The following is a 16,882-nucleotide window of genomic DNA, read 5'->3' on the forward strand; positions in this document are numbered from 1 at the left end:
GGGATTGAGGTCCTTGTGTTGGGGTTTAATGGTTCATTGGCATACATCACAACCTTCCCCATATTCATAGGCATCTTCCCAAAGTGTTGGCCACCAGTAGCCCGTGAGGAGGACTTTTCTTGTTGTGGCTTCCCCTTAGAAGTGTCCTCCTATAATGCCTTCATGGACTTCACTCAGGATTGGCATGATCTCATGAGGCATTACACATCTTCTTAAAAATTGCATCTTGTATAGTTGTCTGGCATTGAGTTGATAGGGTGAAGCTTTTTAAATTAATTTTCTAGCATCCACTGCTTTCATTTTAGGGAGTGGTCATCCTGCCATTAAGTACCCAATGATATCACCACACCAATCTAGAATAGCATCTATCTGAAATAGTGTGGCATCTAGCAAGTCATCTTCTGCTCCAATGGCTTCTTCTCTCAACTTGACCCAAGACATGTGATCAGCAATGTAGTGTTGGGAACCTTTGCGAACCACTATTTTGAAGTTGAATTCTTGAAGCAAGAGGAGCCATCTGATTATTCTTCCTATTGTACATGGAAGGTTCATAGGATACCGTAGGTTAGTTGCCCTATTTTGCACACTGGTTCTATCATATGGTCGGTGGCCTATTTTGGGACTGACCCCCAGTCGACCGTTTTGGGTGGATTGGGTCTGTCACCTAATTGAGCCTAACCGACTACGATTGGTGGCTATATAAGAGCAAGCTTGTGAAGCCCATTTCATCACTAGCTACAGCAATGCTGATTCCTTAGCATCTAGCCTCCGTCTTCTACTGTTTCCAACATGCCATCGAAGCTTCTTTCACAGGATCGCACGGTTGGGAGGCAGCACCATCTATTGTATTAGTTCTACAGTAATCAAAATTTTTTATTCTCCATACTATCTTGTTTTTTCTCTTGCGTACGAGATCCTATTATCTATTGAGCACGAACGTTGTATTATTTTCTTACATGGTATCAGAGCTTGGACTCTAGCAAGAAGATTTGGTAGTGTGTTTTTGTTTGCGAGCAAATTGTGAGAGATGGCCCAGCCACAAGAGTGCAAATCCCACTGTTCGGCGAAAGTGGAAAGTTGGATGGCTCTAACTATCCACTCTGGAAGATGAAGACCATCCTAAGCATGTACGAGCTTTGGGACACTACTACTGGGGTGGACGTGAGGCTAGTTGCAAGTCTGGATCCAGAGACCTGATCCAGCCAATGCAGGACAACAGATAGTACCAATTGCGGATGAGATTCTCGTGTGGACAAGAAGAAATGCAGATGCATTGTGTTCTATTGTCTACAGTGTTAGTGATTCCATCATGGCATTAATTCAACATGTCACCACAGTAGAGGAGGCATGGACGGTCTTGAAAAATCAGTATGAGACCATGAATCAGATGTGGATTCAAAATCTGGAGACTCAACTCGCGAATGAGAAGTTGTCTGAGTTTGAAGTGGCAGAGAAGTTCATCACCAGGGTGAAGAATCTATGCGATAAGATGACTGCAATCGGCATCACCATCCCCAGTGAGAATCTAGCACAAAGGTGCATACGGATTGTCCCACCAAAGTACGATGGTCTTGTTACGGCACTATATACATAAAACAGAAATCCGCCCCTCAACTTTGAGGATTTCAGCGTGATGCTTCTGGAGGAGGAGATGCGTCGAAAGATGAGGACTAGAGAAGATTCGGCTTTCTGGACCAAATCAAAGAAAGGTAAGGGTAAGGACTCTGGTAACCTATCTTCTTCTGATGATAAAAAGAGAAAGAAGAAGATTAAGTGCTTCTATTGCAACAAGACAAGGCACAAGCAGAATGAGTGCTGAAAGAAGATTGCAGATGAGAAGAACAAAGTAAAGAAAGAGTCCAGCAACAACGGGCAGGCAGTACCAGTAGAGCTGTTTGTCACAATTGAGGAGATTTGCATGGAGGCAGTTCATGTACCTACAGATGAACCATGGATCATTGACAATGGTGCATCGCGCCACTTGACCAGTTAGAAGGATTGGTATACCTCTCTATAGCCAGTAGGGAATGACATCCTGGTAGCAGTCGACAATGATGCAAAATGTCCAACAAAAGGAAAAGGTACGATTGCTCTCAAGTCAGATGGAGTTATAAAACAATTGCCCAATGTTCGTTATGTGCTAGATATCAAGAGGAACTTGTTGTCTATTTTCGCAATCACGGATCGGGACCTCAAAGTTCAATTTGATAAGAATGATGCACAGATTCTGGATCTTCAAGGGAAGGTCGTTGGTAAAGGTACACGGTGCAACAACATTTATGAACTCTCAGCTTTCAGTGCTCGAGTGGATGTGAAGAACACTAAGCTATGGCATGAGAGGTTTGGCCATCTAAACCTTAGTTCTTTGAAGGAGATGCATAAAAGTGGAATGATTACAGACCTACCAGAAATTTTAGATTTGCCCGATGTATGTGAAGCTTGCATAATGGGCAAGCAGCATCGGCATCCCTTTCCTAAAGAGGACAGTAGGGCAAAGGCTCCTCTAGAGTTCATTCACACAGACCTCTAGGAAAAGGTGGAGATGGAAGCTTTGGGTGGTTCCTACTACTTCATGACACTAATCGATGACTACAGTAGAAGGATATGGATATACTTCCTAAAGACTAAAGACGAGGCTTTTAATAGGTTCAAGGAATGGCATGTAATGGTCAAGAAAGAAATGGGGAGGAAGGTGAAGAAGTTGAGATCAGACAGAGGTAGAGAGTTCACATCAACTGAACTCGAAAGTTACTGCAAAAGTCACGGAATCAAGAGGCAAAAACCCCCGCTACATACATCACAGCAAAATGGAGTAGCAGAACGCAAGATGTGCATCATCTATGAAATGGGCTGGAGTATAATGAAAGGGAAAGATTTGCCAAAGACTTTCTGGGCTGAAGCATGTAACACTGCAGTTTACATCCTGAATCGTAGCTACACGAAGGCTATGAATGGGATGACTCCACTGCAAGCCTTTTCTGTTAAGAAACCTTCAGCTACACATTTCAGAGTTTTTGGATGTGATTGTTTTGTGCATGTCCTTGATGCTACCAGGACCAAATGGGAACCGAAGAGCCGGAAGTGTATTTTCTTAGGCTACAGTGAAGAGGCGAAGGGCACCATCTCTATAACCCTTCTACCAAGAAGGTAATTGTAAGTCACGATGTGGTCTTCTGAGAACAGTCGCATCAATTGGAGGAGGATGCTTCCTTCCCAGACAACCAAGACCAGGATATCCATCCAGTACCACCACCAACAGTAGACCAAACTCCCCCAATGGTGCTTGGGAGGATTCAAGATAAAGAAGATGAAGAAGAGCTTGTAGAACCACAATGGCAATGGCCATTCCCAAAGTGGGTAAAGTAGCTTTTGGACGGCAGAGAACCTCCAACCATTGAGGAGGAACCATCCACACACCACTGGTCCAAGAGATTAGAGGAGCAAAGAAGGGCACAAGAACACTTGGTCAACTATGCTTTGATGATAGAAGTGATCCGTGCTGATGAACCCAAGTGTCTTGAAGAGGCACAGGGCGATGATATGTGGATGGAGGCTATGCAGTCGGAGCATGGCTCCATAATGAAGAACAACACTTGGGACCTTGTGGATCTACCACCAAAATGCAAGGTAATTGGAACCAAGTGGGTGTACAAGACCAAGTACAAGTCCGACGGCACGTCGGATAAATACAAGGCTTGGCTCGTGGCAAAAGGATTTGCACAGGTACATGGTTTTGATTATCAAGATACTTTTGCTCCCACAGCTTGACTAACCACAATTCGTAGTGTTTTGGCTTTAGCTGCCCAGGGAAGTTGGCCCGTGTTTCAGATGGATGTGAAATCTGCCTTTCTGAATGGAGATCTCAAGGAGGAGGTATATGTGGAACAACCACTAGGTTTTGAGATCCCGGGTCTAGAAGGTAAAGTTTGCAAACTAAAGAAGGCACTTCATGGGCTGAAACAGGCTCCATGAGCATGGTACCAATGAATTGATGCCTACTTTCTACAAAATGGGTTCAAGAGGAGCCATCTGATGCAAATTTGTATATCTTCAGAGAAGGAGGTAGGTGTATGATTGTGGTCCTTTATGTGGATGACCTTGTCATAACAGGGAATCATGAAGAGAAGATCTTATAGATGAAGCATTTGCTAGGAAGAGAGTTTGAAATGATAGACCTCAGACTGATGCATTTCTCTTTGGGGATTGAAGTTTGGCAGGAGCCGAAACAGATCTTCATTTCATAGCTGAAGTATGCTGGAGAGATACTTAAGGCATTTGGCATGGCTGAGTGCAAGACAGTTGGTACCCCTATGGAGGTTGACATGAAGATCTCAAACAAGGACTCATCACCACTAGTGGATGAAGCGAAGTATAGAAGGCTTGTGGGCATCTTGATTTACATGTGTAACACATGGCCGGACATCAGTTTTGCGACTGGTATACTAAGCAGGTTTTCCAATAAGCCCCGGTAGAACCATTGGAGGGTAAGGATGCGGGTGCTGAAATACATCAAAAAGGCACACTTGATTATGGCATCACCTATATCAAGGGCAACATCTTGACCAAATTCTATGACTCGGATTGGGCGAGAGACGTGGACAGCAGGAGATCAATGACAGCGTACTGTTTCTCACTTAGATCTGGAGTTGTGTCATGGGTCAACAAGAAGCAACCCATAGTTGCTCTTTCTTCTATCGAGGTTGAGTACAAATCTGCATGCTTTGCTTCTTACGAGGCAGTGTGGTTGAGGAGGATTTTGGGGGACATGGGTGCAGTGTAGAACAAGCTTACGCAGTTATCATGTGACAATCAGAGTTGCATGGTGATTGCAAAGAACCTGGTTTTCCACGCTCGCACAAAACACATTGAGATTCAATATCACTTTGTACGCGAGCTCATCATGGATGGAGAGGTCGACTTGGTGTACTGTTCGACTACAGAGAATGTTCCAAACATCTTCACAAAGGCTCTTGGAAGAGACTTGCTGGAGAGGCATATCATCGACTTCGCATTGGGCCAAAAATTTAAGTTCACTTGCGGGTGGACACTAACTTCTCGAAGGTATGGTCCATGAGAATGCCGGTTAAAGGCATATAATCCTAATTGTGAGGTATGGAGACCCATTAGCAGGTGTCACAGTGCCTAACAAATTTGGTTGCATTTGTGAAGAGTGTTGGCCACCATAATCTAGTGTGGAAAACCTTATGGGCCATAGCTTATCCCATGAAGTGATCACCTACAATGGCTGAATGATATTTGTCCAAAACCTCCATGAATTCATCTTCACCGTGACATAGCAGTGCATAATTCCATCCTTCCACATCCAGTAAAGTTGTCTAGCTATTAACTGATATGGGGCTACATCCTTGATCAATTTCTTGGCCCTATCTTGTTCATTGTCCAATCTCTTGTGCCCATTCCACAACTAGAACCAAAATTAACAGGGCATCTACGAGATCATCTTCCACTCCTATCACTGGTTCTCCATTGGGAATTTAGGACACATGATTGCTCATGAAATCTATATGTCCCTTCCTTATAGCAACAGTGGAATCAAATTTTAAAAGAATGAGCATCCGCCGCATGATGCATCCAGTCATGCATGGTTTGTTAAGTAGATAAAGGAGAGCCTAATGATCCACAAATAAAAGGAACTTGTTTGCTAACACGTGATGCCTAAATTTTTTGACTACATACACCATGGCAAGTCCTTCACATTTGATTTCGGTATCATTCATCTCAACATTGTTTAGTTGGTGACTTGCAAAGTATATCAAATAGTCCAAGTTGAACTCACCTGGTTGTGCCAACACACACCCTATCTCAAATTTTGAAGCATCAATATGGACATGGAAGATTAAGTCCCAATTGGGTGCTTGCAAAATCAGGGATGATGCCAAGACTAGATTAAGGGTTTCATAGGATAGTTGGCATTCTTCTGACCAATGAAATACAATTGCGAGTTTGTACAAAGCATGGGAAATCTAGTGTAATTGTAGATAAACCTACTAATAATGCCCCATGTACCCGGCAAACCATTGTACCATCTTTGCATTAGTGGGTGGGGTAGTTCTAGGATAAGTTTAATCTTATTATAATTCTTGAGTTCCAATTTTCGACACTACTTGACCAAGTATAGCCCTGTGTTTCACCCAAAACTAGCTCTTCCAGGAGTTGAGGGGGATTTGATAGAGAGCTCATCTCTCAAACACGAGTCTTAGATACTTGAGATGATCATCCCATTTGGAATGAATGCATAAGTCATCTAGAAAAACCTCCAAAAAATCCCTCAGATATTCTTTGAAGGTTATGATCATTAACCTTTGGAATGTCATGGGAGCATTAGTGAGTATAAAGAGCATTACCTTTGATGCATAGAATCCCCCTTCCATGGTAAATGCAATTTTATGATGATTTTGTGGTGCTATAAACACCTGGTTGTATCCCAAGGACTTGGACCAAGAAGCTATAAGCCTTTTTGCCTACTACTCTCTCCAAGACATGCTCTATAAAGGGCAGTGGTGGGTAACGATCTTTGTGAGTCATAGCATTCACTTTCTTCAGATCAATGCATACTCTCATTCTTTTTTAGGACTATGACAATGGGGATTGCCTAGTCTGTATGCTCAATCTCCTAAATGAACCCTACATCAATCTGCTTCTGTATCTCTTCTTGGAAAACCATCACATTCTTTGGGTTTGTCAAATAGGGTCGCTACTGCACCAGTCTGATATCTTCCATCATAGGATGGTATGTTGTAAAACCTCCGATGACACACTCTTCATGTCCATACATTTCTAGGAAAAATAGTCTTGAAATTCATGCAATAGTGCAAGCAAGGACTACTCTTTCTTGAGGGCTATATCATCATCTATATAGACTGGTTTATCGTCTTTTCCTTTATTAGTAAGGTCCACCTCCTTGACCTTAGTTGGACTGTCATAACCGTATTGGTCTCTCCTTGCTCAACTGACCATTTAGCCTACTCCAAGAGTATCTTGTGGTCATATAAAGTGTAAGCCTTGAAATGCCTAGGGACTTGTTGCATATCAATTTCTTCCTCCTCCTCATCCTCTATGGCTTTTTGGGCCGGTCTCTTCTCCTTGGGAGAATTCTTAGTATTCCTTGGGGGGGTCACCTTGGGAAATGTAAGTATACCATGAGAGTTCAAAGTGAGGGACATTTTTATTCTCCAAACTTATAGATATATATTTATAGTAGGGGTAATTTAATGGCCTATTTTAAAATTAACAGAAAGGTGCATTTATTCCTCCCAAATTTCCATAAGTTATTTTTTAAAATGATATCTCACAAAGGATGAGGTGTAAGTGCACTCATAATATGTTCATGAGCTCTTCATGGGTAGCTTAAAGTTTTGATGTGCTAAGTTCTTGAGAAAAGTGGTTCCAAATTGTAGCACTATGAGATTCACATAAAATGGATGGACCAAAGGACATCCATGACCTTAAGGTTGGTGTTTAGATGGCTAGATCAATTTGTAGAAAACTCTAGTTAAGTGCACTAAGGCATGAAAAAACTGGGATGGGTAATCTCTTAAGAAGGGTGTCTACCACAAATTTTCTAACGTGATATTAGAGTGAAATTGAAGTGCAAATTTTGAGACACTAAAAAGGAGCCAAGTTTAGCCTCTGAACCAAGTTGAACCTCTAAGTAAAGAAACGGTGGATAAGTTGGCACCAAGGGCCAGTGTTGAGAAAATGTAGCACTATGAGATTTACATAAAATGGATAGACCAAATGACATCCATCGCCTTAAAGTTTTGGTGTTTCTATGGCTAGAGAAATTTGTAGAAATATCTGGGGCTATAATTTATATACATAATGTCAAAAAGGTATTTACTTTTTCTGTATCGCAAAGGCACTATACATTATAAGACAAGCACTTAAGAGGTATATACATGGAGGAAAATTGTCTGTACCCAAAAAAAAAGAAAATGAACAAGCATCATGTGCCTTGACAATCAATGCTATCAACCATCATATCATGTCTAGGGGGATCAGTGGTAGCCATACTATGTTTCCCTTTAACAATGTCATGTGAAGAGAGTGGGAGAGAAGGAAGGAGTCTCACTTGTAGCTTTCTCACATACACAATGGGGGAATATACACAAAAGGTGGAGGCTGAAAACAATTTTTCTCTTCTTAGTTGTGTAAACCAAAAGAACTCTAAGTACAAAAGAATAGGTGAACCCTATATGTGGGTCTCAAACCAAACTCAGCTAACTAAGGTGGCATACTAACTGAGCCACTAACTAGAGTACATAAAGATTGCTGTCATCCAGCTATTATTCATGGGCGGTGTACCAACCGCATCTGCAGCTAAGTCAATGACATAAATGCACAATGGTCACCCTGGCATATCACGAGTGGAGCTCGATATCTCAACACTCCCCCTCGAGCTCAATCCCAATTCCTGCACACCAAGCAGCTCTTTAAACTTGCGCAGCTTCGTGAATATGTCTGCTACATGATCCTCTATGCTAATGTAAACTAGATCAATACGGCCCACTAGAACCTTCTCCCGCACATAGTGATAATCACCTCAATGTGCTTTGTTCTAGCATGATAGACTGGGTTATTTGCCAAGTGTATACTGCTCAGGTGTTGACAATAAATGACAACTAATGCATATCATAAAGTAGCTTATGCAACCAAGCTACCTCACATGTAGCCATTGCTGTACCCGTGCACTCAGCCTCCGTGCTTGACAAGGCAACTGCAAGCTATTTCTTGCTACTCCAAGTGACTGCACCACTCCCAAAAGAGAACATATATCCACTTGTAGGTCGTCTATCAGAAATACTACTAGCCCAATCAGCATCAGTGTATCCATGCAATTATATCTGAACCCCAGTCTCATAAAATAGTCCATACTACAATGTGGACTTCACATACCTCAATATGCATCTAGCCGCATCCAAATGCGGTTTTCTTGGAGCCTGTATAAACTGACATACCAAACCAATAGCATAGCTCAAATCTGGCCTAGTAATAGGCATATACATCAAACTTCCTACTATGCATTTGTACATAGTAGGGTCTTCCAGAAGCTCACCTGCAAGTCGCTCAGCTTCACATTCTGCTCCAAAGGAACTGAAATAGGCTTACAGCCTGTCATCCCATATTTGGACAGCATGTCCAATCCATACTGCCTCTGCAAGAGCCATATCCCACGTGGATCTAATCACCTCAATGCCCAAGAAGTAACGCAGCTCCCCCAAATCCTTCATCTCAAACTTTTGCTTCAATAACATTTTCACATGAAGGATATCTTCATCACTATCACCTATGATGATCAAATCATCAACATAAATGACAAGCAGCATAATGCCTTTCTCTGTTTTTCTCACATAAAGTGAGAAATCTGCCTTGGAAATCTAAAAGCCAATAGTGACAAGATATTGTCCTATCTTGTTAGATCATGCTCTGGGTGCTTGCTTCAAGCCATACAAGTCTTTCTTCAACCTACAAACAAACTCATGATGAACAGCATGAACATAACCTAGTGGCTGCTCCATATAGACCTCTTCTTGCAAATCACCATGCAAGAAATCATTCTTTACATCCATCTGATGTAAAGACCATCCCTTTGATGTAGCCATAGCAATGACTACTCTTATGGTTGCCATCCTTGCAGTCGGACTGAATGTTTCTTCATAATCAATGCCATATGTCTATGCATACCCCTTGACAAATAATCTTGCCTTGTATCAATTCACAGAACCATTTGCATCGTGCTTCACCTTATAAACCCACTTGCAACCAATTGCATTCTTGTCTTTAGGCAAAGGCACCAATTCCCATGTAGCATTTGCTTCCAAGGCATCCATTTCTTCATCCATGGCTTTCTCCCATTTTTCTTTTCCCATGGCTTGCTCAAAAGAAGTGGGTTCTAGTTCATGTATCACTTTGACCATATAGGCATAGTGAATGGCTATAAATCCATCATATTTCAGCCCATCCATAGCATACCTAGCTTTGGTAGACCTGCGTAAAATAGGCTTACTACCAGGTGCTATCAAAACATCCCTTGTCTTCCTTACTCCAGGTGTAACAATAGAAGGATTACCCAACTCATCATCAAGGCTCTGCTCTGAGCCACTGGATTCACCATACACATAAGAGTGACCTGCATTCACATCAACCATGGGCTGATCTACTTTCTCTTTTCCTTTTTGGGATACTTGAATACCACTATCTGCATTGCTTTGAGGAGATCCTCTTAATCTCAATCTGCTTGTCCATGGCAAAGTATGTGAACCACTGCTAGAGGACACTACAGGTCCAATAATATTTTGTGATTGTTGTTGTGAATTCTGTGCAGCATTACCATTTTGTGCATCTACATCATCAATCACATTTACTGGTTTATATCAGCTACTCATCTCATCAAAAACAACATCTCTGCTCACTATAAACTTACAAGTAGAAGGGTTATAGCATCTATACCCTTTCTACTGCAAAGAATAACCAATAAAGATGCACTTCTCAGCTTTTGGATCCAACTTGGATCTCAACTCATCTGGCACATGAACATAGGCAATGCAACCAAAAACTTTAAAATGAGAAATATCTAGTTTCCTACTAGTATACCTCTCCTCTGGCGTCGTGCCATGTATTGTTGCAGTGGGAGTCCTATTCATTATGTAGACTACTATAGCAACTACTTCAACCCAATAATAATTTGGTAGGTCTTTTTCATTGAGCATGAGATACCTCTCCAATATTCCTGTTTTTCCTTTCCGCAAGTCCATTTTGCTATGGGGTATGACTACATGAGTATTGTTGCTTTATGCCATGCTCCTGCAGGAAACTTGCAAACTCATTTGAGAGGTATTCTCCCCCTCCATCTAACCTTAGGCATTTTATTTGCAAGCATGTTTGTTTTTCAACCATAGCTTTAAAAGCCTTGAAATGCCCAAACACTTCACTTTTCTTTTTCATAAAATACACCCAAACATTTCTACTGTAATCATCAATAAAAGTGAAAAAATAATGATAGTCTCCAATAGATGCAGCTTTAGTAGTCCACACATCATAGTGGATTAATTCCAATGGCCTCTTACTCTCTTGAACATGTCTAGGAAATGGTTTCCTTGCCTGTTTTCCAAATTGACAGGCTTCACATAACTTATGCATTTCTGCAACATTGAACTTAGGCAATCCTGCAACAATATTTTGGTCCTGCATTAATTTAAGTCGATGTACATCAACATGACCAGTGCATTTATTCTAGATATCAATATCTCTAACTACACCGGTCCCATGTGCAAACATTGCTGCACTCAATTCAGGCATGTCTGCAGCCAATGTAAACATCTTGCCCTTCTTCTTCCCTTTTGCTATCAAGTGACCTTTATTTTTCATATCCTCAACAAAGCATCCATGAGGATTAAATCTGACTTGTAAGCCCTGCTCGACCATTTGACCAATAAAAACCAGGTTCTTGGTGATATTCGAGACATGAAATACATCAGATAGGTATTTCTTTTTTTCATCCTGCATAGACAAAGGAAGTTTACCAATCTCCACAATAGGATGTGCAGTATCATCACCAGTCTCCACAAATCCTGGTCTTTCCATTTTCCTTGCATCTTGCATCCATTCTTCATGACCTGTCATGTGGTTTGACACACCTGAGTCAACATACCACACATCATTGCTTTCTTCTGCACTTGTCATAGAATTGGACATGTGCTACACCATAAACAGATGCTCATTGCTGTCATCACACTATCTACTAGAGGATGCATAATTGCCTTGCTACAATTGATGTCATTTTGCTTTTTATATCAGTCTTTAACCATATGACCCATTTTACCATAGTAGTAGCATTCAACATTGTTGTTTGCATTTTGGCCTCTCTGCCATCCACCACGACCTCTTTGGCTACCCCAGCCTCTAAAGTTACCACGTCCTCCTCCATCGGACTGGTTTTCTTAAATTTGATGCATATTCTTATTTCTGCCATAGCCTCCAAATCGGCCTGCTCTACCTCTACCTCTACCTCTTCTAGCATTTGAGTAGAAGATAGCTTCTTTTGAAGTTCCTCTTGAAGAAGAAGCACCACCATTTCTCTGCTCTTCAAAAATTAGAAGAGCAATCAACTCCTCAAAATCAGGAAAATAATTCTCATGGATGGCAATGGATGTCCGGAATTGTGCATAATCCTCTCCTAGATCATTCAAGGTCACTGAAACTAAATCATCATCTTCCACTAGCAACCCAATAGAAGCAAGTGCATCTGCAATCTTCTTCACCTTCATGTGCTAGTCATTGATGCTCATATTTTCTCTCTGCACATTATGCAACTCCTACTTGAGCTACATTTTCCTGGCTTGCATATTTGTGCTATACATTTTTGTTAAAGTATCCCACGCCTCCTTCGGTGTGCTTGCATCCTGAATATGCACAATCATAGAATCCAAAATACTAATAGACAGCCAGCGCATAAGTTTTTTGGCTCTCTCATGCCACCCTTTAAAGGCCTACAACTCCTGTTGATTAGGAACATTAGGAATAACTGGTTCTTGTTTAGCTCTAACAATGAACTCCCAATAGCCTTTTCCTTTAAGGAAATTTGTCATTCTAAACTTCCATGCTTGGAAGTTGTTCTTGTCAATCTTTTCAGTGACAATCTGTGAAAGACCATCAGATGCCATTACAGGACACTGCAAAATATTCTGTCACTGCAAAAAAATACAACTTCTGCCTCACAAGGGCAAATATGCAAAACTGACGAAAGTTTTATTAACCACACAGTCACTTCCTAGTGATGATTATGTATCAAGAGGAAATAAGAATGATTCTTTCACTCCCAATATCTTTGTGCATAGGCATACGATGTAATTTCTGTAATAACTTTTCATCGACCTGTAGAACAGTGGTCGCACAGCAAAAATAGGGCACTTTTCTGAGTGCCTGAGGAAAACTTCCACCACCAAAACGAGCCTTGAAATGGCCTCGAATTAAGAAAATAATTTCACCAAGGGCTTAGCCCTTACCTGTAGCATATACTACCCTCTCACCATACCGTGAAAGGCATCCCAATCTGAGATAGTGCGCTCTTGCACTTTTTGGATTGCTACCTACAGAGATTTGGTCCCAAACTCGAAGAAAAAAGGAAAGCAACACTAATCCTCTTACTAGGACACCGCGAACTTGGTTTGCTTTCTTGAGCTCCTTACCACAAATCGAGCTCTAATACTAAGTGAAGAGAGTGGGAGAGAAGGAAGGAGTCTCACTTGCAGCTTTCTCACATACACAATGAGGGAATATACACAAAAGGTGGAGGCTAAAAATAGTTTTTCTCTTCTTAGTTGTGTAAGCCAAAAGAACTCTAAGTACAAAAGAATAGGTGAACCCTATATGTGGGTCTCAAACCAAACTCAGCTAACTAAGCTGGCATACTAACTGAGCCACTAACTAGAGTACATAAAGATAGCTGTCATCTAGCTATTATTCATGGGTGGTGTAACAACCGCATCTGCAGCTAACAAGTCGGTGACATAAATGCACAATGGTCACCCTGGCATAGCACGAGTGGAGATTGATATCTCAACATTTCAATCCATAAATCACCAACTATAGTAACATCATGTGATGCAATGGTAGAACCCAATGCAACTGCACAATCATCCCATGCTCTTGATATTGGAGATCACATCAATGTCAAGTATGATTTTTGGGCTTGTGCACCCCATTTGGTTGCACTTTTTCCATTCCCTTTTTTTTTTCTATTTTCTTTAGCAATGCGCATTTGCTAGGGCTATGTCTCAAGGGGGGATGCATTTACCAATTTCTCCTTTGCCCTTCCCATCAAGCATATCAGTAGTCACTTTGTTGGATGGGAGGAAATTAGACTACAACATTACTAATGGGGGATGTTGATGCAACAAAAGAGGAAACTTTGTAGGCATATGGACAAAATTGTAAGGACTATAACATGCTCCCACAAATACACCCATTTGAGATCAAAATACTTAACACCCATATGCACTTTTCCAACCTCTATAGCGATAGAAGGAATAATAGGCTTAAAAGACCCCAAACCTTGGCGCCCCTTTCGGTACTTCTTTACTTAAGTGAGAGAGCCTGAAATCCAAGCTACATCTTACCTATGTCCCATAAAGTGCAAAATCTATTCCAAATATGTGTTGAATGAGGAGGTTAACCCACTTTATGAAGAGAGGTAGTAATGAAAGGAAGATATTTTTGCATGTATTCAAGGATATTATTCACCTTCACCTACATCAAGAAGCTATATCGTATAAGACCTTAATAGTCTTTGATAGTGGAGATATATGTACCATTTGTGTGCCAACCATCAATGTTGATGCCTCAAGAAAGATATTTCAATATTTAGGCTTAGTAAGGAGAAATTCATAAAACTCTAGTGTAGCAAAATATATGCCCTCAACCACATGTCCTTGCAAGAGACTTTATCCATTTTACAACAGTATCTACTAAGGGCATCGTCCCTAAGAAATAAACTGTGTGTTTTGAGTTCTTTCAAATATGAGACACAATAGAGGGAAAATTAATTCTTTAATTAATGAGGCTCCAAACGGGCCCTGCAACCCGAGAGTGGGCTGCCCCGAGAAATTCTCCATCTACCCTTAGTGCAGTCAATCAAGGTATGCCTTCCCACACTTGCATGTAGCCTATTTGGTAGTGTGCCAACTCTATCTGAAACCGTCTAGCCATCAGGCCACACATGGCACCCATCTGGTGTCCAAACCAGGACCTACCGGATAACCGAGCTACTCAAATGCCTTCTCCTCATATGGGGGGCTTACAAGTAGAGTTAGCTGGTTCCCGCATAGTTACACGAGAGTGGAGCATTGATATCTAACACCCCCCCTCAATGTCCACCCGCAAATGAACTTACTTTTCCGGCCCAATGCCAAGTTGATGAAGATGCCTTGAAGATGCCTCTCTAGCAAGTCTCTTCCAAGAGCCTTCGTAAAGATGTCCGCAGCATTCTCTGTAGTCAGACAATACACCAAGTCGACCTCTCCATCCAGTGAGCCAAAGTGATATTGAATCTCAATGTGTTTTGTGCAAGCGTGGAACACCGCGTTCTTTGCAATCGCCATGCAACTCTGATTGTCACATGATAATTGCATAGGCTTGTTCTGCACTGCACCCATGTCCCCCAAAATCCTCCTCAACCATACTGCCTCGCAAGAAGCAAAGCATGCAGATTTGTACTCGGCCTCGATAGAAGACTTCAGTTTGCAGACTTTACCTTCTAAACTGGGGATCTCAAAACCTGGTGGTTGTTCCACGTATACCTCCTCCTTGAGATCTCCATTCAGAATGGTGGATTTCACATCCATCTGAAACACGGGCCAACTTCCTTGTGCAGCTAAAGCCAAAACACTACGAATTGTGGTTAGTCGAGCTATGGGAGCAAAAGTATCTTAATAATCAAAACCATGTACCTATGCAAATCCTTTTGCCAACATGCCATCGAACTTGTACTTGGTCTTGTACACCCACTTGGTTCCGATTACCTTTCGTTTTGGTGGTAGATCCACAAGGTCCCAAGTGTTACATTCTTCATTATGGAGCCATACTCTGATTGCATAGTCTCCATCCACCTATCATTGCCCTGTGCCTCTTCAAGACACTTGGATTCATCAGCACAGATCACTTCTGTCATCAAAGCATAGTTGACCAAGTGTTCCTGTGCCCTTCTTTGCTCCTCTAATCTCCTGGACCGATGGTGTTCGGATGGTTCCTCCTCAATGGCTGGAGGTTCTCTGTCGTCCAAAAGCTGCTTTGCCCACTTCGGGAATGGCCGTTGCCGTTATGGTTCTGCATGCTCTTCTTCATCTTCTTTGTCTTGAATCCTCCCAAGCACCATTGGGGGAGTTCGGTCTGCTACTGCTGGTAGTACTAGATGGATATCTTGGTCTAGTTGTCTGGGAAGTAAGCATCCTCCTCCAATTGATGCGGCTGTTCTGAGAAGACCACATCACGACTTACAATTACCTTCTTGGTAATAGGGTTATAGAGATGGTAACCCTTCGCGTCTTCACTATAGCCCAAGAAAATACACTTCCAGCTCTTCGGTTCCCATTTGGTCCTAGTAGCATCAGAGACATGCACAAAACAGTCACATTCAAAAACTGTGAAATGTGGAGCTGAAGGTTTCTTACCAGAAAAGGCTTGCAGTGGAGTCATCCCGTTCATAGCATTTGCGTAGCTACGATTCAGGATGTAAACTGTAGTGTTACATGCTTCAGCCCAGAAAGTATTTGGCAAATCTTTCCCTTTCATTATGCTCCGGCCCATTTCGCAGATGACGTGCATCTTGCATTCTACTACTCCATTTTGCTTTGATGTATGTGGCAGGGGTTTTTGCCTCTTGATTCCGTGACTTTTGTAGTAACTTTCAAATTTAGTTGATGTGAACTCTCCACCTCTGTTTGATCTCAACTTCTTCACCTTCCTCCCCGTTTCTTTCTGGACCATTACATGCCATTCCTTGAACCTACTAAAAGCCTCGTCTTTAGTCTTCAGGAAGTATATCCATATCCTTCTACTGTAGTCATCGATCAGTGTCATGAAGTAGTAGGAACCACCCAAAGCTTCCATCTCCATCTTTTCGCAGAGGTCCATGTGAACGAGCTCTAGAGGAGCCTTTACCCTACTGGCCTCTTTAGGAAAGGGATGCCGATGCTGCTTGCCCATCATGCAAGCTTCACATACATCGGGCAGATCTGAAATTTCTAGTAGGTCCGCAATCATTCCACTTTTATGCATCTCCTTCAAAGAACTAAGGTTTAGATGACCAAACCTCTCATGCCATAGCTTAGTGTTCTTCACATTCGCTCGAGCATTGAAAGCTGAG

The sequence above is a fragment of the Dipteris shenzhenensis genome, chromosome 6 (assembly GCF_047967505.1).
Source record: "Dipteris shenzhenensis isolate YYH24624 ecotype China chromosome 6, Dip_SZ_1.0, whole genome shotgun sequence".
NCBI classification, from domain to species: domain Eukaryota; kingdom Viridiplantae; phylum Streptophyta; class Polypodiopsida; order Gleicheniales; family Dipteridaceae; genus Dipteris; species Dipteris shenzhenensis.